This window comes from Pelobates fuscus, chromosome 2, assembly GCF_036172605.1.
Source record: "Pelobates fuscus isolate aPelFus1 chromosome 2, aPelFus1.pri, whole genome shotgun sequence".
Classification (NCBI taxonomy): domain Eukaryota; kingdom Metazoa; phylum Chordata; class Amphibia; order Anura; family Pelobatidae; genus Pelobates; species Pelobates fuscus.
Window position 1 is genome coordinate 304828239 of NC_086318.1, and position 27407 is coordinate 304855645.

Here is a 27407-nt window from a genome sequence, read left to right on the forward strand (position 1 = left end):
TAGAATGTTTACAAGTGAGCAGAAAGCACACTATTAGACGCTTCGATTTGACTCTCATATATGAAGAACAGGCCCCAAAATGTACTATTTAGCAGATTAGCAACAAAACAATTAGAATGTTTACAAGTGCGCAGAATTACAATATTGTTGAAGTAACTCTTAGCTATTGATCACTGGTTTAAATATAGCAGCTTGTTATCTGTTAGTTTCTAGTGTAGTTTCTAGTGTATCTGTTTTCTATCACTTAGATCTGTGTAACAAGTGTTGTAGGTGTGAAATAATATTACAAGTGACAGATGTAGTAAATTTGAATCAAAGTTACTCTTCAATTTGACTCTCAGATATGAAGTGAACACCCCAAATATACTATTTAGCAGCAAAAAAAAAACATTGACTTTTTAAAACTCCAATGTAAGCAGCAGATTAGCAGCAAAACAATTAGAATGTTTACAAGTGCACAGTAAGCACACTATTAGACGCTTTGATTTGACTCTCACATATGAAGAACAGGGCCCAAAATGTACTATTTAGCAGATTAGCAGCAAAACAATTAGAATGTTTACAACGGCGCAGAAAGCACACTATTAGACGTTTCGATTTGACTCTCAGATATGAAGAACAGGCCCCAAAATGTACTATTTAGCAGTTTAGCAGCAAAACAATTAGAATGTTTACAATTGCGCTGTAACCGCAGTATTAGACGCTTCTATTTTACTCTCAGATATGAAGAACAGGCCCCAAAATGTACTATTTAGCAGATTAGCAGCAAAGCAATTAGAATGTTTACAAGTGTGCAGTAAGCACACTATTAGACACTTCTATTTGACCCTCAGATATGAAGAACAGGACCTAAACTGTACTATTTAGCAGTTTAGCAGCAAAACAATTAGAATGTTTACCACTGCGCAGTAAGCGCACTATTAGATGCTTCTATTTGACTCTCAGATATGAAGTGCACCCCACTAATGTACTTTTTAGCACCCAAAACAAAGTTTTAAAACTGCAATGTGACAGCAGTATTTGACGATTCTATTTGACTCTCAGATATGAAGTGCACCCCACCCCCCACAAATGTACTAGTTTGCAGAATTCACTCCTAAGCTGTTCTTATCAGCGGCAGAATCCTCTCCCTAAACTAATAAGACCGCATGTGCGTGCGGCGCTACGCAACTCCAGCTTAAATATAGAGGCTGGGTCACATGCTGCACTGGCCAATCACAGCCATGCCATTAGTAGGCATGGCTGTGATGGCTTCTAAGGGCACACGAGTCAAATGCTTGTTGATTGGCTGCCCTGCAGCCTTTCAAAATGCGCCATTAAATCGCCGAACACCGAACTCCAACCCGAACATACACTGATATGTCTGTGTTCGGGTCCGGGGTCCAAAAAACCTAATGTTCGGTACGAACCCGAACTTTTCAGTTCGGGTTCACTCAACTCTAGTTATGAATAGTTAAAAAAAAGTTAGTGGCATGTGAAGGTTACTACCAGTGAGTCCAGATGGATTCAAGGTGAATATAAGGTTTAAACTAGCTCTCCCACACAGTATATGGTAATCTGATTGTCTCTATTTCCCAAGTATTCTGCAATGCAGCTGTTTGCCCAAACTCCAATCTCAAATTCTGATGTACTTTTTCTGTCGTTCACTGACATATTTTGCATGCCTTTATAATGATTTTTTCAAACATAATTGAGGAATTTTGTCCTGGCTTTTCATTTGCCATTTTTCAATTTTTGCAGCCATGTATACAGGGCTCGAGTCCTGCAGGAACGCATGGGAACGGCGTTCCTGCACTTTTTCCAAAGCAGGAACGCCGTTCCCAGTCCTGCAGGACCTGCCCTGCTAACTGCACACAGGGGCCATCACACGCGGCGTTCTTCTCCAGCTCTCTCAGCTTCAACTCTCGCGAGACCCGCAGCTGTAAGAGCGTTGCCACGGGTTACCATGGCAACGCTCCGCACAGGCGAGTCTCGCGAGAGTTGAAGCTGAGAGAGCTGGAGAAGAACGCCGCGTGTGATGGCCCCTGTGTACAGCGGCTGCTACCCTCCACCGGACCACCAGGCGATCTCCCCCCTCCCTGACAAGGTAAGAAGCAGGGAGGGGGGAGTAAAGTAAAAAGAAACATAAACACATAAAAGTTAAAAAGCAAATGCATCCCCCCCATCATCCAGCACACACACACACACACACACATAATCCAGCACACACACACATAATCCAGCACACACACACACATAATCCAGTACACACACACACATAATCCAGCACACACACACACACATAATCCAGTACACACACACACACATAATCCAGTACACACACACACATAATCCAGTACACACACACACACACATAATCCAGCACACACACACACATAATCCAGTACACACACACACATAATCCAGCACACACACACACACACACACACACACATAATCCAGTACACACACACATAATCCAGCACACACACACACACATAATCCAGTACACACACACATAATCCAGCACACACACACACACATAATCCAGTACACACACACATAATCCAGTACACACACACATAATCCAGCACACACACACAATCCAGCACACACACACATCATCCAGCACACACACACATATAATCCAGCACACACACACACAATCCAGTACACACACACACATCATCCAGCACACACACACACATCATCCAGCACACACACATAATCCAGTACACACACACATCATCCAGCACACACACACATCATCCAGCACACACACATCATCCAGCGCACACACACACACACACATAATCCAGCACACACACACATAATCCAGCACACACACACATAATCCAGCACACACACACATAATCCAGCACACACACACATCATCCAGCACACACACATCATCCAGCACACACACACATAATCCAGCACACACACACATCATCCAGCACACACACACATCATCCAGCACACACACACACAATCATCCAGCACCCACACACACACACACACACATAATCCAGCACACACACACTGCATTCATTATACACAATCTGCACTTACTACAAACACACTACATTCATTATACACACTCTGCACTCATTACAAACACACTAAATTCACTGTACACACTGCACTCACTACACACACTACATTCACTATACACACTCTGCATTCATTATACCCACTCTGCATTCACTACACACACACTACATACACTGCATTCATTATACACACTGCATTCATTATACACACTCTGCACTCACTACAAACACACTACATTCACTATACACACTCTGCATTCATTATATAGACTCTGCATTCATTATACACACTCTGCACTCACTACACACTACATTCACTATACACACTCTGCATTCACTACAAACACAGTACATACACTGCATTCATTATACACACTCTGCACTCACTACAAACACACAATATTCATTATACACACTGCACTCACTACAAACACACTACATTAATTATACACGCTGCACTCACTACAAACACACTACATTCACTATACACACTTTGCACTCACTACACACTATATTCATTATACACACTGCACTCACTACACACACACTACATTCATTATACACATTCTGCACTCACTACAAACACACTACATTTATTATACACACTGCACTCACTACAAACACTTCATTATACACACTCTGCTCTCACTACAAACACACAAAATTTATTATACACACTGCACTCACTACAAACACACTACATTCATTATACACACTGCACTCACTACAAACACACTACATTCATTATCCATACTCTGCATTCACTACAAACACACTACATTCAGTATACACACCCTGCACTGCACTATATGCATAGGAGTGTAATTTTTTTTTAAGGGGGGGGGGGGGGGGAGGCGGAATCTTGGGTGAGTTCCCACACTTTTTTCCCCAGGACTTGACCCCTGCATGTATATGAAAGGTAATTTTGATAAATAGTCAGAACCTTTTTGGAATACAAAATTTACAGATGTAGAAATTTAATTAGGCTGTATGTCATGGCCAGTTGGAGCAGTAGATCTCTATTTGTTATCTCAGCAGCAGGCAGTATATTATATTGCATACATACCACATACGAATGCAATATGAGTGAGCATTTTCTAAGTAGAATATTGCATTATGAAATTGTAGTTTTGGTGTTTAAATATGTTATTTTTTTCTTCTCCTTGACGTGGCAGATGGGCTTACATGTAATGGCAATTGGAGTTACTAAATACCCTCCATTGGTTTAAATATGCATACAGATTTCGGCTAGTGCTCAGGTAACTATTTTTTCTTTGCTTGTTTTGTATGTATTGGGGCTGATGTGTGCTTTGGTTGTTGCTGCCACCCAGGAGTAGGGGGAGTTTGAGCGTAGGACTTATTTTTGTGTATGTTATTTTTTTATTTTCATAAGTTTTCTTTTTTTTTTCTTAAAAAACATATAAAGTATTATTATGTTCATTTAATAAATTTTAGGTCTCTATTTTTATATTCATATTCTGTGTTTTTACTTTGATGCATTTGCTTATGCTTTCCCTAAATCAAAACCGTAGTCAAGACGTGGACCCCGTGCTTACGGTGCCTAGAGAGGTGTCAGTTACATCCTGCTGATGAGTCATGAAGAACCCCAAATTGATCACCCAGGGTTTCTGTATCTCATGTGAAGGGCACTTGCCAGCATTTCAAACATAGACTGCCATTATGGATGGCATCAGTCTGCTTTGTAAATTGCCTAGGTTCACTCTTTAATGGCACACATGAGCAAAAGGTGACTAACCAAAGGGCACGCTATTGAAGTTTCTGAGTTTTTGCACATTCACTTATTCTATGATTTTCTATGTTATATGTATGTTTTTATTTTTCATAGCATAATTTGTTTCATGGTTGATGTACTGGAGCTATGCTATCTCTACTGCTTAGCCATTCCAGCACTGAGAGTATTTGTACAAGTGAGTCCTTCATACACAAACAGGTTATGTACACAAGTGAGAATTGTCAGGAATTTACAGTTAATTCAAAATGAATTTCAAGGCCAAAGTAGCTGAACTGGAAGCATTGCCAACATGGAGATTTTTTTTACAGTTCAATTACTTTGCCTTAAATTGGAAATTCACTTTGAATTCTTGTTAATGTTTCATTCTAAAGTGTCTGATTTGAATAGAGGGAATGTATTAATTACCATCCCAATTGGAACCTACCCAGACTTTATATATTGAATATAAATAGACTTGACATCCCGTGGTCTTTTAATATGTGCATTATATATAATATGTGTAATGTGCTCTTGCCCCTAGTATGTCTCAGTTACCCTCCATTCAACACATGGGATGTAACTATATGAACAATTAACCTAGTTAGTTGTCCTATGGTTTTATATTTAATAATTTTCTGTGGCAGAACTACTACTTGACCCTCTATGATAATTAGAAGATCCAGGCTGCTATGTTGTTGAAAAGATAAGGTCTTGTTATATTCATCCCTATCTATCCAAGGCCGGCGCTTCTTATAAACCCCTGCGCCCTCATCGTTGGCCCCTCTCATGCTGCAGTCGCCTGAGCGCTCTATAGAGAGCCTCACGTGTCTACAGCACTGTCCGGGCCGACGGGTTCATGACGGTGCACCAGTCCAGGGGCGCAAGATATTAGGGATCGGCAGCGCTCCTGTCAGTCCCTCAGTGTAGTGTGGCCATGCTCCTTTCTGGTCCGTGGTACAGGAATATCCATTTCCTGTATCTGGCCGGACTGATAGGAAGTGCTTACTCAGTGAGCACTTCCTGTCAGTCCGGCTCAGTACAGGAATCAGAAGCTCCTGTACCGTGGACCGGAGAGGAGCTCTGCCACTGTACACAGGGTAGGGGGGTCCACTAAGGGAGGGAGGGAAGGTGAGGAGAACATTTGGGGGGGGGAGACCACTAAGCGAGGGGAGGGGGTGAGGAGAACATGTGGGGGGTAACCACCAAGGGAGGGGGGTTGAGTCCATTAAGTTGGGGGGGGGAGAGAGACCACTAAGGTGGGTGGGTGACGAAAGACCACTAAGGGGGGTGGGAGAGGAGAGACCACTAAGGGAGGGAGGGGGTGGAGGAGAGACCGCTAGGGGAGGGTGGGAGGAGAGGAGAGACCACTAAGGGAGGGTGGGGGGAGAGAAGAGAGAAGTTATGGAGGGGGGGGGAGTTAGGGAGGGGGAGAGAGACCACTAAGGTGAGTGGGAGAGGAGAGACCACTAAGGGAGGGTGGGGGGAGAGGAGAGACCACTAAAGGACATTTGAGGGGGAGAAGAGACCACAAAGTGGGGAGAGGAGAAACCACTAATGGAAAGGAGGGGAAGAGGGGAGAGACCACTAATGGAAAGGGGGGGGGGGGGAGAGACCACTAAGGAGGGGAAGGAGAGACCACGGGGGGGTGGACAGAGAAGAGCAGAGACCACTAAGGGGGAGAAGAAAGACCACTAATAGAAATGGGGGAGAAGAGGAGAGATCACTAAGGGAGGGGGGAGGAGAGTATAGACCACTAAGGGACAGGGGAGGAGAGGAGAAACCACTAAGGGGCAGGGGAGAGCTCGAAGGGATGGGGGAGAGCACTAGGAGACACGAGGGGAGAGCACTATGGGAAAGGGGGAAGGGAGATCACTAAGGGACAGGGGAGATCAGTAAGGAACAGTGGGGCAGGGGAGAGCACTAAGGGACAGGAGGGGAGAGAGGCTGGGAAAGGGGGGGAAGAAAATCACAAAGGGGCTGGTAGGACTCAGCCCCTATCCTACCCCAAAAACTCTCTCTTTCACACTACGCGCACACACACAGAAACACACAATGCATCCCTAAACACACAGAAACACATAATGCATCCATTACACACACACACAATGCAACCCTTACACACAAAGACAATGCATCCTTTTGCACACATACACAGAAACACACCATGCATCCCTTACATACACACATGCAAAAACACACTGCTTCACTTACACACACAGAAACACAATGCATCTCTTACACACACTCAATGCACCCCTTACAGACACAGAAACACACCTTGCATCCCTTACGCATACAAACACAGATTCACCCAATGCATCCATATACACAACCAGAAACACACAATGCATCCCTTACATACACTGCTTTCTATCCCTTACACAAATTCTATTTTGCCATGGCAGCAAAAATCCTTGCACCGGCTCTGTATCTATCTATCTGTCTATCTATCTATCTATCTATCTATCTATCTCTATCTACTTATTAGTGGGCAAGGGGCTGGGCTACAGGCACCCGAGGACACCTCCAGTTTATATGAAACCACTTGGATATACTTTGAAACAGAACCAGGGGACGATGTTGTGGTTATGGTGCCTGGACTGCCTCTTTAATGACTTTAAAGTAGCTAGAATGATATAAACCATCAATAATTATAAAGCCAGATACATTCTGTATGTACATTTGTCAGTTATCGCTATAATTTGTTGGTGTTTTGTTACTATGGCTGCAATTTGCAAAATTAAGACCAAAACAAACTTATTGGAAAATAAAATGAAAAACTTTGCTGATTTTTTTAATTTAAAATATTGCAATTGAAATGCCAACTCATCCCAACTCATGGTTTATTCAATGACCCCCTTATTTATTTTATCATATTTGGGATAACTGTCTTTACTGCAAGTTCTAGTTTCACCTCAGCATTCAGCATACACGTGAATGTATATTTTACTGTGCCAAAAATGTAGTGAGATTTCTCAGATATTTGCCACCAATGAGAGAAATGCCTTCAATGTTTGTCACAAGAGTACACACACAGTATTACACTGACCTTTTGCTCTCTGGAAGTTAAGAGGCATGCACTTGTGGAATTCAATGCCTTGGCTATAGCAATAGTCCATAAAATGATAGACATGTTCTCTGTCATTGCCTTATACCAATTGCCATGTGCTCTGAGCTAGGACGTCCAGTGGAAAAACAGGTTACGTGCAGAAACCATTTATTATTGATAAGATGAAATTCATCTGCCTCATTATTGTTTGGAAGGAATTTTGAAAGAAAAACAAAACAAAACATGGTATTGTTTGTGTTTAGTACAGCATACATTTGTAGATTTTGAAGGGAATATAACTATAACAAATATTTTGTAGCCAACTGCTGCATACCTCCAAGAAGTTCATACTTAGATGAGGCAGTACCTATTTTGTGCCAAAATCCCTCTGTCACTCTTTTCTATCATAATGACACTCTTTTTGGAGCTCTGTACTGTTGGTCTGTCTGAGTGTAAACAGAGCTCCACTAACTCACAGTAAGACTCTTTAAAGTACAATAAATGTTTTTAGAAATCAATCTGTGTAAATAGGATACATTGATATTGCTCTAAATTACTTGTAGTTGCAAAATTATAACAAGCAGGTAACCTCAAATTTCTCGTAATTGCGTTGCCCAAGGCCACACCACCCAACCACAGCCCTAAAATTAAAGTGCTCTTTGTCTGTTTGTAATGTCGGAATATATGTTGCTGTATATTTACTTCGATTAGCATAAATACTCGATTTAATAGAATAAAGTATTTTTTTTTATGTTTTCGCCCATTACCTGGGCATCTCTGTTCAGGTTAATCAAATATGCTTTATTTGAAATTTACAAGTAAAGTTAAAATTTTACACCAATTAGCCAAAATGAATATTCAGTTATGTTTTTAATTTCAATATTGTAGTCCAAAAAAAATTAAATTTACTCTACATTCCAGACTAGTCACACTTCAGTGAATAATACTGTTTGATTGTGGATATATGCAGTTGAAACCAACTGCAGAATAAAAAGCAATTACACAAGTTTTAACCAAATCCACTAAAGCAGAGTAGCGCAAAAGCAATTGTTTATATGGTAAGTTACTTGTCAATTACAGTGGAAAACTATAATACATTGCAAAATAAACCAAAAGATACATTTGCAACTTTACAATTGTTTTATTTGTATTACATTTTTTAAATCAAATATAAGTTGTTTTTCCATGTCAGGGTTTCTATAAGTGACATAGCTAAATAAAATGAGTGATTAAAACTATAAATGGAAGAAGTATCAACTAAAACATTTATTAAATACAGCAAAAACAATGAAATCCACACATAGAATAAACAGGAGATAGAGATGAACAAAAATGTTGGTTGTTAGATATTGTTGGATATGGGGGAGGTGACACATTGGGGTGATATAACCTGATTGATAAACTGGTGTTAGTCTGCAGAAAGCCATTTCTAAACCTAACCTTCATAACGATTGCACCGAGGGAACAATCATCTTTTGTTTTATGGATATGGAGATATTATGTGCAAAAGCTGACTGTTATGTCTCTTCTAGGTGGGATGCAAAGGTGTTTAGCTGTGCTAATTCCCAGCCTGATTCCACCTACCTTTTATGTAGTTCATGGACATTTAAGGTTACATTTTTTTTTGTTTTTTTTGACAATCACTATCTCAGGACTGTCTTTTTCTCTTAAGAAAACAAATAAATGGGAGATTTGTAAAGTAATTAACCTGGGAATGTGCTAAGTTATGAGCATTTGCAAACATGTGCAGGCTCACCTATCACATTTTCTTCAGATGTTTGGTTGCTCCAATGATAATGTAAGAGCAGTGTTAACAAGTGAATATGAGTGGCCTAACATTTACAATTCTCTTGTCAATTTTCTAAAATTTCTATTTTAGTATAAATCAAAAGATGGCAGAGAGAGAGAATATGAGTGGCCTAACATTTACAATTCTTTTGTAAATTTTCTACAATTTCTATTTTAGTATATATCGAAAGGATGGTAGAGAGAGGTTATTTTTTCCCCAAAAGTTGTACTTTTTTGGCTATATTAAAAACAAAAACAAATAATAAAAAAAAACATAAACGTGTCCATATTTCTGATAAAAAGTATTAACTACACTAAAGAAATGCATTGTATTCTGTACATGCACAAGAAAATATCATAACAAGAATATGTTTACTGCACACACATATGACATTCAACAGAAAGGGGGCACATAGGGCAATACCTAAGTGTTTTTTTCTCTTTTCGGCCCAAGAACATATATTTTACCCATGTCTACTTACTATACATACATTTTACAATTGTTTATGTGTAGAATGCAATTTGACTCAAATATAATGAACTAATACATAATTTTTGCTCTCTAAATATAAAAATGTAGTAGTGCATCGATTTAGCTGGTAAGCTTTGCCTGACACCTAGTGGCTATTTTATACAACTGAGCTTCAATATGTTATCTAATACTACCGTATGTTGTGAAGGAACAAATTACCCACTCTCAAATGGCAGTGGAATGCAATTAAATAGGATGACTACCACAGGAGTTGCTATGAGAGTATGCACTTGTGAAATACAGTATCCGGGCTATATCAAAAGATTACACAATTACCTTATTACTATTTACAGAAAATCTGAAAATGAAATAAAGTGAAAGATGGGAGCAGATGCTAGAACATATATACACTTATATTAAAATATTATACAGTATGTGTATTTTTAAAAATTATTTCACTTTGTATGGCTAATTATATTCCATGTTGCCAACTGAGCCATTGTCAGGATTACTAATGCCCCTGATATTCAGAACTTGCAGGTCATATCTCCTCAAGAAATGAGAATAGGCAGGACAGTAATCCCAATAGTGGGAACTTGGTCTTAATTTTTTTTAAATACTTTATTTTTGAGCACAGGTAGATTTATGACATATTATTTAGACATCACGTAGCAGTGCACTAAGGTTAGTTTGTACCAGTCTTGAACAATGTTACATAATAATCAATGTAGATTACAAAGTTGATTGTTTTACATCTTTGCGACAGTAGACATACATCAGGTATAATATATGTGTTGTTGGCTGGTATATGGTGTTGCAAAGCCGGGTACGTTCAAGGAATGTTTGTGTTCCAAGTGTGCAGGTGATGAATATCTATTCATCACCTGCCGTATGTATTATTGCACCTGCCCTTAGACTCGTTTTGTGGTTGTATGAAAACAAATAAGGTGCGCTATATCTTTAAGACGTATACTTAAAGCGTCACTGTCATGGCCGAATCCCATTTTTTTAACCCCCCCTCCCGATTCCACTACATCTAACTGACCCCCTAGTCACCCCCAAATGCCCCTAAGCCCCCCATATTACCTATTTTTTTACTTTATTTTATGTCCGGACCTATGTTCAGGGCGCCGCCGTCTTTGTGTGGGTATCTGCCCACACTAGATAGCGCTGTGAGATTCCCGCGCATGCCCAGCTAAACACTTGGGCATGCGAACGGGAATTTCATCCACTCATTCATTCGTCAGAAAGACAAAGGAATGACTAGAAATGTCAGACGAACAAACAAACACTAAATATTAGTGTTCGTTTGTTCGTTCACTTTATTACAAGGAGGGAGCTACCAGCGCGCAGCTTCCTCCTTGCAAAATGTAAACATAGAAGTGACAGGTAGCAGTGCTCCCTGCCACTTCCTAAGCCCCCCCCCCCCCCCCCCATGTCCTCCCTCACTCTATGGGGGTCAATTTGACCCCCATAATAGCATAAGGGAGATTAAAATCTCCCGAATTCCCCTACTCGCTATATCGCCTGTGGCTGCTCACTGTTAAAAAAAAACCCTAGTATCCCCCTGTTATGGTACTTTTTGAAAGTAAACCAAAATGTTCAAATGTCTATCTGTTCCTGTCCAAATCAATAAAATTAAATTGCGTATATACGCTGAAGTAATTAAGTCTGACACACGAGGTTCAGGTTAAAATAACTTCGAGAAAGTTTATTGGCAAGTGAAGAAAAAGCGGGCGCGCAGGCCCTTTTAAGAGGCATTTTGCGTCATCATTGATTATTAGAATATCAGCAAATAAACATCATCAATTGGATTAATTGTTAAGTGTCGGTGTTAGTGTCTTACCTATTGGTTCAAAAATAAGAAAGGCTAGTCCCGTGCCCACCCATCAGAGGTGGGATTATTCTGGACACGGGTGGGGATAAGGGGGTCCTAAACGTCATTTTACACGGTCAATGATATCAGGCTTCATGTCCAGGTGCAAGGTCTCTTATGAATAGAACATTTCATTACTACTGTGTTCTGTGGCCTTCAAACTATACTATCTTACAAATTCTAAGGAGTAGCCGGCAAGTCTTAAGGAGTAACCAGCACCTCCTGGTATTTGTCCTTGTAGGAAAACACAGTCTTTGTCTACTGTACTAATTGGGTTGAGAAGTTCAGTCACGTAATGTAGTTTTAAAATGAACAAGTTAAGTCATGAGGACAAAATGGAGGATTGAAAGAGTCAGGTTAGGGGGACAAAATGGAGGAGGAAGTCACAGTATAAAGTTAAAATGGAGTTAGTACAATAATTCAATACAAGTACAATAGTAATTTTTAATAATTCCACATCAGTCCCCCCTATGAAATGTTAGATTCTAAGAGATAAAAACTTTATTATGTTAGTATGAGAAGACGTGTTAACCCAAAGGCACAGAAACCCCGTGGCCGCTAGCTAGGTGTTAATGCAAAGTGCAAGTCTGTCCCTAGAGCTGACCCTAATAGGCTAACTCATCCATCAGTATGGCTCTCGAACACTTCACACCCACGGGTATCCCATGGCAGCTAACCCACCACTTCTCCGCACGGGGTCTTTACCATTCACTGACAGATGCTGTCCCTAAGCTAGTCCCTTCCTAGAATTCCTGCACTTTATCAACAAAAGGGAATGTTTGCAGCGGCAGACAGGGTGAATTGATGTCTTGGGATTCTTGGTCATCAACTTCGAGATGGGTGAAAGTGGGTGCCGCTTGGTCAACAGTCTTCATGAGGGATTTTCTCAGACATGGGAGGATACAACAAAAGAGAAGAGCAAAGATAAAAAGAAAAATTAGTATAGCCATACCAATCTGCATTAAAGCCTTTTGCCATCCTGTCATCCAACCAAACCATCTTTCCCAGGGATCTTTTATCCCAGAATTCCTTTTTAACTCTTCAGACAGGTCATTTAATTTTTCTATGGCTAATGTAACTTTACCATTAGGGCCTGTGTTTTCTGGGATATATGTACAACATGTCATGGTGTCGGGCAAAATTTTACAAACCCCTCCTTTTTCGGCTAAGATCATATCTAGGGCCATTCTATTCTGGAAAGCCATTTGGGATGTGGCCTGCAGCTGCTTGGCCAACCCCTGGAGGGCGTCTCTGGTGTAATTAACAAAACGCTGTTGGTTGTAATAGATATAATTTATCCAGTTTAAATTCTTGTTTGCGGTAACTATGGTAAAAATTGATTCAAATCCTGCGGCAACTTCATCCCTTGCTTTAAACTCATTGGGCACCCCCCTAGGCACTCCAATGGCATCAATATACACATGAGGATCAAAACTTCCTTTCACTGGGGCGTCACGCTTAACCTTAGTGTGTTTGGACCCATGGGTGACGAGGTGTGTGTCAGAAATGATATGTATAGGCATGATAGCTTTAGCCAGAGTACACTCCCCCCACCACTGCTTGTCCATTCTGGATCTTAGCTGTAAATCCCCACACAACCAGTAAATATCCCCTAATGACCTGGTGTGAAACTGCAACAAATCCATAGAGACATTTCTGTAGGTAGCACAATACCCCTTAGAGAAGTTACCCAAGAATTTACCTATTCCATCGTAATTAGCATAACAAGTGTAATTACCTTTATACACAGTAATACCATCTGGGGGTTTGACATCCTGGGTTAGGAGAGGATACTCCTTTGTCCATGCAATACATATGGACCTGTTGAAATTATAGTGATAGGCAAAAAGGCTTAAAACACATTCCTCTATGTCTACTGGTAGGATTAAAGGCACGGTACCCAGGTGAGGCCGGGCACCGCCACACACATAACATGCAGTTCTATTATGCTTATTGGCATTATATTTCATCCATTCTAACCATAGATTTACATCATTAAAACCTGTTTCTGCGGCCATGGTATCTTCAAAAGTGGGGTTAGCAATGGCCATCATGTCTTGAAAGGTCTGGATATGAGGTTTTAATGGGTTAGGGACCATATGGGTGGCCCCTTGCCACTCAGAAGAGTTGCACATATCTTTAAGGTAGAAATGCCCTAACTTTTTATAGGAACCCTTTTTCCAATACATTCCCATCACATACTGGTCTGCATCTGTTGGGCTTGGATGCTCAATGTTAAGAATTAATTTCATTGGTGTACTCCCCCCAGGCTTTCTCAAAGTCATCCTCTGGAGGAGGGATCTACCATGATCATCTACTTTAGATACGGCACTTTTTGGTTTGTAACCCCAGGCAGGCCCGGCATTCCATCCCGCCGCCCCCCAATGGTCACAATTGTGCCCCCATTGCTTGTCAACTACACAAACATATGGGTCTTTCGAATGAGGGATATCTCTATAGATGCTCTGGATTTGTGGTGTGGGAAATGGGCATTCTACGATATCACAGTAGTCAAAGGTATAAGTAGCCACCTGGGTGCACGATGAATTATACCAGAAGGTGTACCCACTAATGTCTTTGGTAATGGCTACTTGCTGGGCCTTCATAAGGCTAATTAAGAAGAGGATGTACCAGAGATACATGTTTGTGCGATATTCGCTTCCTCTGGGGCAGGAGATTTCTTGCAGTGGGAAGCGTGGACCCAATTTGGCCTACCGGCCAATTTGACGGAGGTTGCGGTAATCAGGAGAACTTGGAATGGACCGTCAAATCTTGGTTCTAGGGTATTTTTCCGCACAAACTTCTTGACCAGGACCCAATCTCCGGGAAGTAGGTTATGGGAACCTGTATCCAATTCGGGATCTGGAATTGAAGAGAAAACTTGGGCATGTATTTTGTTTAGGACACTTGCAAGTTCAGTTACATAGTCTACTAAAACATCTGATTGGAGTTGCAACTGCTGTGGATAATAACAACCTAGTCTGGGTGCTGTCCCAAATAGAACCTCATATGGGGACAGTGAATGCTTCCCTCTAGGTGTGTGCCTAACACTAAATAAAGCTATTGGTAGGCTTTCTGGCCAGGGCATCTTTGTTTCTTGTGACATTTTTAACATTCTGGTTTTTAGAGTGCCATTCATGCGCTCCACTTTACCACTACTTTGTGGGTGGTAAGGGGTATGGAAGGCTAGAGTCACCCCTAGGGCAGTCCAAATTTCTTTAGTCACAGTTGCTGTAAAGGCTGGGCCTTGATCACTCTCAATGACTTCTGGGAGTCCGAATCTACATACAATATCTGTAAGTAGGCGTCTTGCGGTTGTTTTTGCAGTGATATTGGCCACTGGGTAGGCTTCTGGCCAGCCTGAGAACATATCCACTATTACTAGTGCATATTCATGGGGCCCACTCTTGGGCATTTGGATGTGGTCAATTTGAATTCGCTGGAAGGGGTACATGGGTTTTGCCAGGTGTTTCGTAGGTACTTTAACTGGTCTTCCTGGATTGCATTTTGCACAAATGACACAGGCCTTGCAGAAGCTATTGATCAATGTTGTGATTCCAGGTGCTTCATAATACTTCTGTATGAGGGCGGCCATCAATTATTTTGACAGGTGTGCAGGCCCATGTGCCCATTGGACAACTGCTGGATACAAATTTCTGGGAAGACAAAATTTGAAGTTGTTGTAATATATTCCGTCCTTTTGGACAGCTCCTTTCTTTTTCCATTTCTGGATTTCTTCAGGAGTGACTGCAGCTTGCTGTTCTTGTAAAATTCGCAAATCAGTAGGAAGAGTTTGCAGAGCAAAAACAGGAACTTCTTCTTCTTCTTGTCCGGACACTTCTTCATCCACTTCCTGCAGATCCCTGGCCGCTAGCTTAGCAGCCTGATCAGCTAGATGGTTGCCTTTTGCTTCATCTGTATCCAATTTCCCATGGGCCTTGACTTTCAAAACGGCCACTTCCTTGGGAAGTAGGAGGGCATCCATTAGCTCCTTGATTGCAGTGCTGTGTTTGACTGGTGTACCGGCGGTGGTGAGAAATCCTCGTGTCTTCCAAATTAGGCCGAAGTCATGTGCCACACCCAGAGCATATCTTGAATCTGTATAGATGTTGGCACGTTTTCCTTCGGAAATTTTGCATGCTGAAGTCAGAGCCTGCAATTCAGCTTCTTGCGCAGACATTGTTGGCGGTAAGGATGATGATTTGATGACTTCGTCTGTTGTGGTTACGGCATATCCTGTGTGATATGTTCCTCCTTCATCGGCATATCTTGATCCATCCACAAACAGGGTAAAATCCGGATCTGGTAATGAATTCTCATGCACAGTTGGTAAGTGCACTGTTTCCATTTTCATCTGTTCAAAACAGTCATGAGGTGTTTCTGGGTCATAATCATTCTTTATGACCAGGTCTTGAAATTCCTTTTCCAGGAAATGGCGTGGCCATGCTTCCAGAAGGTCAGTTGTTGGGTATTTGGCAATACCATTTTCTTGTAGCTGTTCTTCATTCATGGTGGCCCATAGTTTTGCCATGGGCCCAAGATCATTCCATGACCTTGTCTTCAACTTGGTAACAGGAATATGTGGGATAGCGGTATCCCAATGGCGGTAGAGGTAGTTAAGTTGTTGAGGTAGCTGGACCAAGACCATGCTATTACCTTCAGAGTCACAATAGAAGTCTTGTGCAGTGAGCTTTACATCGGTCCAGTGGTAAAGCTCATCTTCATAGCAAGGTTCGGGAGTAATGTTTGGCTTGTACCACATGGTACAGAAGGCGTAATCCGGGCCTTCACAAAGAGGTGTCTCATCTTCATAAAATGACAAATGTGGATGCATGACTTTCTTGATACATCCACAGAGCAGGTAGATGTAGGTTTCATCTGTGATAAATCCATAATAGATACCCCCCTCAGGGAGTGGAAGAAGAGTGGACGGATTAAGCACTTGACATCTTTGGATGGAAATGTTATCAGGCAAAAGAAGATGACACTGTAGGCGCAGGTGTCTGGCTGGAGACACGTGCTTGAGCTGGACTTGGTTGATAATAGCAGAAATGTCATGAGGGGCCAAAACAACCAGAGGGTGGCCAAGGACCAGGTCCGAGGTTCTTTCAATGAGCTCTCTTGCGGCAAAAACAGCCCTGAGACAGGAAGGAGTCCCTCTGGCCACAATGTCTAGTTGACATGAGAAATATCCAATAGGCCTCTGGCGGCCTCTTAAGTCATTCGTTTGGGTGAGAACTCCTGTTGCGTGGCCTTGTCTTTCAGAGACAAATAATTTGAAGGGTTTGGAGTAGTCAGGTAGGCCCAAGGCAGGAGCAGAAGCAATGGCACGTTTTAAAGCATCGAAATTGTCCAGGGCTTCATTGGTCAGACAGAACGGGTCAGACTTAAGAGCATCATAGAGAGGTTGCATAAGCAGAGAGGCTTCTGGGATCCATGCTCTGCAGTAGGAAATGAGGCCTAGGAAGGCATGAAGAGACTTTGAAGTCCTTGGAGGTGGAATGTCCAGAACAGCCCTTACCCGGTCCCGAGTAAGATGTCTGGTACCTTGAGATAGGCAATGTCCAAGGAAGATCACCGAAGATTGACAGAATTGTAGCTTGATGAGTGAAGCTTTGCATCCCTGTTCTGCCAAATAGGAAAGAAGGCTGATGGAACACCTTTCAGTAGTGGGAGTATCATCTCCACACAGCAGTAGATCATCCACATACTGAAGCAGGACAACTTCTGGGTGCTCAGTTTGCCATGGGTCAAGGATGGTACCCATGGCCTTTGCAAATTGACTTGGAGAATTTTGTGCCCCTTGGGGCATGACAGTCCAGGTATACTGTTGCATCTCATGAGTGAAAGCAAACAGGTATTGACAGGATGGGTCCAGTGGAACGCTGAAAAAGGCATTGGCCAGGTCAATAACTGTGAAGAATTTTGCAGATGGTGGGACTCCAGAGAGCAGAGTATGGGGATTTGGTACAAGAGGGGTGTCCAGGACGGTAGCTTCATTGACAGCACGGAGATCCTGAACCATCCTGTACTTCTCTGGCTCACCCTTTGGAGTTTTCTTTTTCACAGGAAATAACGGGGTGTTGCATTCAGATTTACATTTCACCAGGGCACCCTTCTCCAAGAGTGCCTTGATGTGGACAGAAATTGCAGCAGACTGTGCTGGTTTTAATGGATATTGTGGTTTTCTTGGTAATTTAGCTCCTGGAATGAGCTTCACCACCACAGGGGGAACATTTAGGTGACCTATGTCCTCTGGGCCTGAGGACCATAACTTAGCGGGCACCTGTGTTTTTAATTCTTCTGGGAAATTGGACCTTAATTCTGCTGCTCCCTCACGGGGCTTTTCTAAATGCAGCATCAGAGGCAAGGAGCACAGGGCTGAGGTATCTGATACAGATAGAGGTGTGAACATTTCTACTTGCCCGTCTGGGGTGAAGGTGATGGATGCTTGCAGGCGTGAGAGGACATCAGCACCTAATAGGTTAATTGGGCATGTGGAGGATACCACAAAGCGAGCAAGCAGACTAGAGCCAACTCGTAGTGGAGTTGTTAAAGGGCTATGTCTTGGCTGACCATCCACTCCAACGCAAGAGACATCAATATTGGACAGGAAGGATGGGTCTGGCAGGTCTTGTTCTCGCAGAACACTACGGGCTGCACCTGTGTCAATTAGAAATGTGGTGGGGTGGCCTTCAATGGGTAAAGTCACTGTGGCAAGTGGCCCCCCTTTGTCCCCTGTAGACACTGCCATTACAGGGGTTACAGACACAGGCTTGCCAGTTTCCTAATCATCCGGTTCTTCAACAATTGGAACCTTTTTTACGGTCTTGGGGCCTGGGGCAGGCTTGGAGAACTTTTTGGGTGCCCCTGGTTCCCTTATAGGTTCCGGGCAGTCACTTCTGTAGTGTCCCTGAGCTCCACAATTAAAACAAATTACATCCTCTAACTTGACTCCCTTGGTGCCAGAGGTGATGGGGGTAGCGCGGGCCACCATGAGGGGAGCTGGATTGGATCTCCTTGGGGTCTGAACAGATTCCAAACCTCTAGCAACTAGAAGCAGGGTATCCAGGGGAACAACCTTATATTCAGGGCGTGCAGCAATGATTCCCTTACGTATAGAGTCTTTAACACCTTGGACAAACGCACCTGACAGCATTTGTGAATGAATTTTGTCTGTAAGATCAAATCCCAAATCTGTAAACATTTGGTACAGTCTTGCATGGAACCTTTCTACTGATTCTCCTTTATCTTGAATAACATCAGTGAGGCCAGCAGCCTGATCCGCAAGTTTGTCTTTAGCCCATTCTCTTAATTGGGTGCAAAAGGTTACCCCGGAGGGGTAATCAACATCACTGGAAAGTAGATCTGTACTGAGGTGACGGGCCATGCTCGGCCAGTATGCATCCCCTGCTTTAATAGCACAAATGCTCAGCAAATCACGCCATGCGGCGGAATAGGTCTTTTGAATTTGAACTATCCCTCGGTAAAAAGGCATAGGCTGTTTTTCTGGGTCAGGGAGTGATTTCATTAACGCGCTAGCTTGGGTAGGGTTAAAAGCAACATACTTAGGAGGGGCCCGCTCTCCCCGACCCTTGTGTCCAAAGGGATCATCGATGGAACGATGGGTTGAGGCTCCTGCAGCGGCTCCTGCAGCCTCCGACGAGTCCTGGGATGAACTATCCTCATCCCTCTCATCTAATTCTATAATCTGAGCTTTCTTTCGTGCAGGGCCCGGGTAAGGTGACAGGACCGGAGGGTGAACGGGGGTCCCAGATGCGGGGGTGGCTAGCGAGTCATAACCGGGGGATAGGTAGTCACCGGGAATTACCGGCATCAGGGCTGTACTGGGGGCCGCCATATTAGTGGCCGGAAAGGGTATTGTATTAGGGTTAAGGGAAGAAATGGCGGCCATGTTGGATGTGGGCACATCCGGAACAGACTGTGTTGGACTGGGCATGACCGGGACCTGGGGAGTGGCTTGGGGAAGGGGTAGTGGATATCCGGGATAGGGCAGAGTCATGGGATACGGGAAGGGGTAGGGCCAGGCTGGGGAGGGGAAGGAGGTGGGGTATTGGACTGGGGTGGAGATGGGAGGGGACGGAGAGGGATTGGTAGGGGTGGGTGGAGGGGGAGGAGTCGGGGCGAGGGTGGAAGAGGTGGTTAGTTGGGCGGATGAGGAGGGGAGGGGATCATGAACGGAAAGGGAGCGTAGGGAAGGAATGGCAGATGAAATGTTAGGGAGAGGTTCAGCAGGTAGCGTAGGGATGGATGAGGATGATGGGAATGTTAGGGACGGGGAGGGGGAAAAGAAAGATCCATCAAAATTCAGGACCGGGCAGACAGGGGAGGTGGCGGGATGGGTGTTAGGAGGATTGGGAGTGGGGAACATAGTCAGCTGGCTATCACCCACTGCTGACTGAACCTTGGGGATAGACGTCCCCTGGGCGCCACTTTGGGGCGCTGGCTGAGGGTAGACCCCAGCAACACAATTCTGATGATACACAAACAATTTCACACCTTTGTGATTTATTTCTTCCTCAACCCAACCTTCTAGCTGAATAGCCTTCGCTACTCTGTACCATGCTTCAGCAGTCTTTAATAAACCATTATCTGTAAGCTTGCCTTTCATTTCTGCCAGTAACTTGCGCCAACTTTCTGGTTGCAATCTTCCACATGTCGGTACAGCAATTTTACATACTTTTGCAATCTTTACAACACCTTTAACCATCTCCTCACCCTCTCTGTTTTCTACCAAATCACATGCTAACCAGCCCTTACTGGGCTTACCCAAATCCTGCCCCATAATCCCCCTACCCCTATACCAGCGTCCTAGATATAGAGAGAGAGAGAAAACTGAACAAGAACGTCTACAATGCTCGACTGCCACCCGAGAACCGTGGGACTTTCTCAGGTGCGTCTTCCCAAAACGTAGACTTGTCACTGAATCCGCCTACCCGGGGTGGTAGACACGGATTGGAGCGAGGTGAGAAGTGTGTGACCAATCACTTCTCTTTTAAGAGGAATGGGAGTGGATAGTATAATAATATAGGAAGTATAGAAAAGATGAAAGGCAAGGAAAATCCTTAGAGACAGACACAGGAGTTCATGAGACTCCTAATTAGACAAACAAGACAACAATATAATTGAAATACAGTGCATGCATCACAGTACAAATGAAATCAACAATAATCCCTTTCCTTTTACATGTGCTTACTCCAAAGTCACCTCCCTCAACCTCGTAGTGTCCCCGCTCGGAGAATGACTTCCTCAAGTCTCACTATCACAATTAAATAATCAGTGGACCTTCAACTCAACTAGAGCCGAAGGGTCCGGGTCAGGACGTCCCCAACTCAACTAGAGCTGGATGGTCCGGGTCAGGACGTCCCCAACTCAACTAGAGCTGGATGGTCCGGGTCAGGACGTCCCCAACTCAACTAGAGCTGGATGGTCCGGGTCAGGACGTCCCCAACTCAACTAGAGCTGGATGGTCCGGGTCAGGACGTTCCCAACTCAACTAGAGCTGGATGGTCCGGGTCAGGACGTCCCCAACTCAACTAGAGCTGGATGGTCCGGGTCAGGACGTCCCCAACTCAACTAGAGCTGGATGGTCCGAAAGCGCACAGTGAAGCTAGCTAGGCTGTCAAAGTGACACAAAATTGGATCACAGGAAACTATGATTCTACACAGATCCCACAGTTCCACAAACTTCTTTTTCCATAGGCCACAGCCACGAGGCTCCTAAAAGAAGTAAACAGGCAAAGAAGACCCCCAGGAACACATCCACAGGTCAACCCCCCTTTATCCCAAAAGGGGTAAAATACAAACAGACAGACAAACTGAAGACCCAGGCAAGTCCCCTCAGGTCCACCCCCCTTTATCTCAAAAAGGGGAAAACAAGCAAGACAGAACCCCAGGCAAATCCCCTGCAGGTCCACCCCCCCTTTATCTCAAAATGGGGAAACAGGCAAACAATTCAAACACACCCAGGCAACAGATAGACTAAAATGCAGGTAAACAAGTGGGTAACGAGGCACCGGGCAAGATATTACCTGTCTTTGATGTCCTCCCGGGAAGCAGTCACAGACACGTGGACGGGTCAATCAAAGGGGCCGGAACATACCGGTGGCTCTGCAGAAGTCTCTACCGTGTACCTGGAGGTGATCAATCTCCTTTCCTTCCCCCCGGATTCCTCCGTCCACCCTTGTCTTCCTTAGGACGGCTCACCGGCCGGACATAGCCCGATGCCCCACGTTGGGCGCCAAGTTGTTATGGTACTTTTTGAAAGTAAACCAAAATGTTCAAATGTCTATCTGTTCCTGTCCAAATCAATAAAATTAAATTGCGTATATACGCTGAAGTAATTAAGTCTGACACACGAGGTTCAGGTTAAAATAACTTCGAGAAAGTTTATTGGCAAGTGAAGAAAAAGCGGGCGCGCAGGCCCTTTTAAGAGGCATTTTGCGTCATCATTGATTATTAGAATATCAGCAAATAAACATCATCAATTGGATTAATTGTTAAGTGTCGGTGTTAGTGTCTTACCTATTGGTTCAAAAATAAGAAAGGCTAGTCCCGTGCCCACCCATCAGAGGTGGGATTATTCTGGACACGGGTGGGGATAAGGGGGTCCTAAACGTCATTTTACACGGTCAATGATATCAGGCTTCATGTCCAGGTGCAAGGTCTCTTATGAATAGAACATTTCATTACTACTGTGTTCTGTGGCCTTCAAACTATACTATCTTACAAATTCTAAGGAGTAGCCGGCAAGTCTTAAGGAGTAACCAGCACCTCCTGGTATTTGTCCTTGTAGGAAAACACAGTCTTTGTCTACTGTACTAATTGGGTTGAGAAGTTCAGTCACGTAATGTAGTTTTAAAATGAACAAGTTAAGTCATGAGGACAAAATGGAGGATTGAAAGAGTCAGGTTAGGGGGACAAAATGGAGGAGGAAGTCACAGTATAAAGTTAAAATGGAGTTAGTACAATAATTCAATACAAGTACAATAGTAATTTTTAATAATTCCACATCACCCCCACCCCTGAGCGACGGGTGGGGGCCCTAAAGGATAATGAGGGGGGGACCTATTTCCCCCCCCCCCGGCCACCAGCCCTGAGCGGTGGGTAGGGGCCATAAATAACAATAAGGGAGGGCCTATTGTCCTCCACCTTGGCCCCCACCACTGAGCGGTGGGTGGGGCCCCTAAAAGAAAATGCCCCTCTCCACCCTTCAAGGTGACTAGGGGTCCCCAAGCCCCCAGTCACCCCCACGCAAATAAAAAATATTCCCCTACCTACCCTCCTCACCCTGAAAATAATGAGGGGGGAATAAAAGAACTAACTACCTGTAAAAAATAAAACCTACCATCGAACATGTAAAAAATAAAATAAAAAACCCAAGCTCAAAAAAAAATTCAAAAGCAAAAGAAAAAACCTGACGCAAAAAAATTTCTCCATCGTCACCCGGCGAGGGCACGGCACAGACTGAGCTCTGCAGGGCGGGGTAATGCTTATAAAGCCTTGCCCCGCCCTGTAATTAGGCTCAGAACACTCTGATTGGATGGCTTGAAATCCATCCAATCAGAGTGCTCTGTGTCATTTTGCACAGCGTGGGAAAGTTCCAAAGAACTTTCCCACTCTGTGTAAAATGACTAGCACTCTGATTGGTTGAATGGAGTGTGCCACTGGATTTTCATGTGGGTTGTCAGATCTCAAAGTTGTCAGAGTTTAAATTTCTTGCCTTGGGATCCACCTCTTGTCTCTTAGTTCCCCATCTGGGATGTCTACACTGAACTCCATCAGGGTTTTTCACAGTTTTTTTTTTTTTTTTGTTTAATTTCTTTTTATTGGAAATTTTGAATATAACAGAAAAGAAACAGTATTGTTATCCTCATATCCATCCAGATATTTAACATCGATATGAAAGCTTTTCAATCAGAAATTTAACAGAAAATAAAATTTTAACCATTTTTAACCATATATCGTCCAGATAGTGTGTGAGGAGGGAAGGGGAGGGAAAGGAGCATGATGGAAGGTGAGTAACCTGGAGGTAGGGGGGGTGATAGGTTGTGGAAAAGAGGGATGGAATAGAATAGAATAGAATAGAATAAGACATTGCTCTGCTGACCATATTTGTACAGTTTACAATTGTATACCATTTTTTCAATTTTATACAATGGGGTATCAACGACTCTTGCTGATAGATAATTTGAGTACATTCCTCATTCCTTTGTAAAGATTCTCGTGACCAATTGGTTTGTGTAGTTTGGATTTAATTCATTTACTGCCCGTAACCCAAGGAGTACTATGTATCCGCCATCCCCTGTTTGTTGTAACTCATGTGAGTGAGCCATGGTTTCCATATTTCGACATACTGTGTTCTCTTCCCCAAAGAGGACCATCTGAGCTCCTCTAATACTTTAAGGTGTTCTACCCTAGTTACCCATTCCTTATATCCTATTTGTTTCGTATTTTTCCAATTAGCCGCTATTACCAACTTAGCAGCCGCCAACATAAATATTAGGATTGAATTTTTTAATTTCTGAAAAGGGATATCTATGTTGAGGAGCAGCATGGTGTCTATTTCACATGGGAATGCAAGTCCTAAGATCTCCCTTGTGTTTAAGTTAATCATGTCCCAGAAAGGTCTTAAATGGCTGCAATGCCACCACATGTGTCCCAAATCTCAATTTTTTGTCCCACATCGCCAGCATATTGATGACTCAGCGGGGTGGAATCTATATATGTCTTGTGGTGTTCGGTACCATGTTGATATGATTTTATAATTGGATTCCTGTAGAGAGATACTAGGTTGTGCATAGAATATCCTATGAAAAATTTGTTCCCACTCCATTTCGCTTAGTGTACCATTTATATATTGTTCCCGTTTACGCGTATACCATGGGAGACCTGAGTATTTGTGAGCCTGTAGGAGGTCTAAACATGTAGATATTGCTTTTTTTGGTGGTGTAGCACACATACATAGTTGTTTGAATTTGGTAGTTTCTCTAAGAGGGCCCTTAGGAATTCCCAATGATTTAAAAAAAAAATTAGACATTTGGAAGAACAAGGCCAGTTGTAGCTCCTCTATCGTGAAGGGTAAATCTAGCGATTGAGTTTTGCTAAGGGAGAGCTTCCTACGGGTATGTTTCTCCAAGTACATGTGTTGCATAGTTTCCCTGTCTGGAGGGTCGTTATGTAGGTTGTATAACGATTGATAGAATTTGCGGAATTCCTCCGCAATATCCTCCGCTGTGTGTGTGTCAGGGTACCTGTGGTCTCTACCTCCGAAAGAGGTAGAGACTTAGCTGTTCCTCCATCCAGACGGTCTGATGGCTCCCTTCCCCGCGGTCTATCCGGTCATGCTAGGCCGGCCGCGAGGGAGTGACTGCCTTTTACAGCATCTAGGCAGGAAGTAGTCATCAGGACACTCCCCCGGAACGACCTGTCAGTCAATTGCTGCAGGACCAATCAGGACGCCTCGGAGGCGTGGTTACTGCTCTGAACAGGGTATTTAACAGAGCTTCTTTCATTAGCTCATTGCCCTGTCGTGGTTCTAGCTTGTTCTAGTCACTCAGTGCTTGTGTATTCTATTATCCCTTTTGGTTTTGACCCGGCTTGTTTACCTTACTCTGCTTATCTCTGTTACCCTTGATTCGGCTTGTCTCTCGCTTACCTGTCTTCTGTTACCCTCGACCTCGGCTTGTCTTTGACCATTCTATACTGTACTACTTACGTTAGTCCGGCCATTCTAAGGTCCGGTATACGTATCTGGCTACTGTTTGTACTCTGCGTGTTGGATCCCTGTCCCGATCCTGACAGTGTGCCATAGAGCCATTTGCCCTTCTTATTTTGGGTATATAAGTGTTTTGTTGCTGTGCCTTCAGTGCGCAAGCAAGGAGTTTCCCACAGCTATCACCTTGTGTATAGTACTTTTGTTTGGACCATAGTAGTGCTTTTTTAGTATTTTTAGGTCTGCTCTAAGAGACATTAGTTTAACAAAATCTTCCCCTGTAAGGGAAGCTTTGTGTGTTTCTTCTAAGTTTTTGATATCTTGAATAAGTTTCTTCCTAGTTTTGGATTTCTCCATTTTCATGTGGGCTCCCCATTTTATGAATTCCCCCGAATAACACATTTATGTGCTTCCCACTGAATAGTGGGTGAGGTGTCCGGAGTTTTGTTAATATCAAAGTATTGGTTTGGAGGTTTTTATTTCTTTTTATTTTATTACTGAATTATTCAGCAGTAAATGGGGGTTGATCTTCCATTGGTACTTGGTTTTAGGTATTGTTAGTATGGACACCCACAAAGAGACAGGGGCATGGTCTGACCATGTGATACTACCTATGGTAGCTTTGCGTATGAGGGTTAGGTCCTTATGTGTGGTGAGGAACATGTCTATTCTGGTGTATGTATGATTTGGGTTGGAATAGAATGTAAAATCTTTCGTATTGGTATTAAGTACTCTCCAGCAGTCTATAAACTGATTGTCATGCAATATTTTTCGCATCTGTGATCTTGCCGAGGCTAGATGTGCTGGGCATTGTGATGTGCTGTCACATTGGGCATCTAGTGACAGATTATAATTCCCTCCTATAATAAGAATGCCTTCAGCTACTTTCTTGAGTTTCGTTTATGGAGTTCCCTCAAAACCATATGTCTCTTTTCTGGGGAGTTAAGTCTCTTCACATTGTGAGAAATTATCTGTAATTGTTTGTCCATTCTGTGACTGGCAGGTCGTAAATCGTTGAAACCTCTTATGTTCAACAAGCCAGAAAACCCCGAAGGGGGCAGGCAATGTCGTATCGTTGAGCAATGAAAGTATAATAAGAAGGGTGAAAAAAGGGGGACAAACTATATACAGAAATAAACTTTAAAAGATTGCTGCTAGTAGCAATACGTGCAGACGCGATTGCGTCGCAAAAGGAGTCGGTGTATATCCCGTTTACCTCCTACTCAGGAGTCTAGTAGGGGGTGGGGATAATAATCCTTTTTAGTATATAATATAGAAGTATGTGCACCGCTCTGTCCCAACTGTGTTGGGGGGGGGGGGATGTTGTAATTGTAATTTTTAAAAAATTTATCTGGTATGCATTAAGTGTCTCTCCTCTACACCAGAGTGAGATAGCGGTGTGTTAAAGTATTTGGATGAGTAACTTCACACACTTAAGCATTTCAGCGCTCCTGGCGCCAATAATATTTAGAAATAATTATATACTTGTGATGCGACCCGATCACCTCAAGTGATCTTTCTGCTGCGAGTGGAGTTTGTATGAGGATGCGTATATGGATATGTGTGTAGGTGGAGCCCAGGAAGACCCACCGCCTCGTTGTCGGAGAGCCGGTCTATTATTTAGGCTATATGGCCGCTGGTCCTAAACCACACAACTGGTGCATTTAAATAAATAAAATGTTATAATAAAATTAAATAATATAATACAGTATGTAGTACAGCG